This window comes from Suricata suricatta, chromosome X, assembly GCF_006229205.1.
Source record: "Suricata suricatta isolate VVHF042 chromosome X, meerkat_22Aug2017_6uvM2_HiC, whole genome shotgun sequence".
Classification (NCBI taxonomy): domain Eukaryota; kingdom Metazoa; phylum Chordata; class Mammalia; order Carnivora; family Herpestidae; genus Suricata; species Suricata suricatta.
In genome coordinates this window covers 40,702,690-40,703,720 of record NC_043717.1, presented here as the reverse complement: position 1 = coordinate 40,703,720, position 1,031 = coordinate 40,702,690, and positions in this window count along the sequence as shown.

Here is a 1,031-nt window from a genome sequence, read left to right as displayed (position 1 = left end):
AGAAAAAAGGTATACACATGTTTTAGAATATCAAGCCACATGCCAAACCAATGCTATTCCCCTGGAAAGAAAGGAACTAGCACTCCTGTATTTCTGCCATTGTATAGTAAAGAATAATTCAGCAGGTCTGGGTTGTGCACATCCTGAAAACCCCAAATAAAGATTTGACCCTTGCCCAGCTCCTTGGAAAGAACCTCTAAGCCCTTGAAATATCCTGCTCGGGCCCCCAACAGATGGTGAGGGCAGGAGTGAGTGTATAAATATCTGAAGTTTTGACAAGCAAATGACAATCTGGCTGTATAAGTGACCTTGGCCATAATCAAAGTTGTATTTTGGAATCCATAAGACCACTCTTAGGTTCAGCAATTCATTAGAAGGAATGACAGAACTCAGCAAAGCTATTATACACATGGTTTGTGGATCATTATAGTGAAAAGATACAGATTTAAATCAGCAATGAAAAAAGGCTCATAGGACAGAGTTCAGAAGAGGCCAGGTGTTAACTCTATTTGTTTTCTCCCAGTGGAGTCATATGGACAGTGGTTAGTTCTCTCAGCAATGACATGTGACAATGTGTGTGGAGAATTAGTATTTTCAACTAGGGAAGCTCACTGGAGCTTTGGTGTACAGGGCTTTTATAGGGGGCCAGTCATATAGTCATGGGATGCCCCTTTGTTTGACCTTAGTTACTCGGTCTCCAGCCCCCCAGAGGTCAAAATAATACCATATGGCTCAAGACCTCCTACATAAATAACACTGTTGTCATTACCATTTGGTGTGGCCAAGACCTCAGATCAAAGATACTCTTAACAAGCAGGATATTTCAAGGGCTTAGAGGTTCTTTCCAAGGAGCTGGGCAAGGGTCAAATCTTTATTTGGGGTTTTCAGGATGTGCACAACCCAGACCTGCTGAATTATTCTTTACTATACAATGGCAGAAATACAGGAGTGCTAGTTCCTTTCTTTCCAGGGGAATAGCATTGGTTTGGCATGTGGCTTGATATTCTAAAACATGTGTATACCTTTTTTCT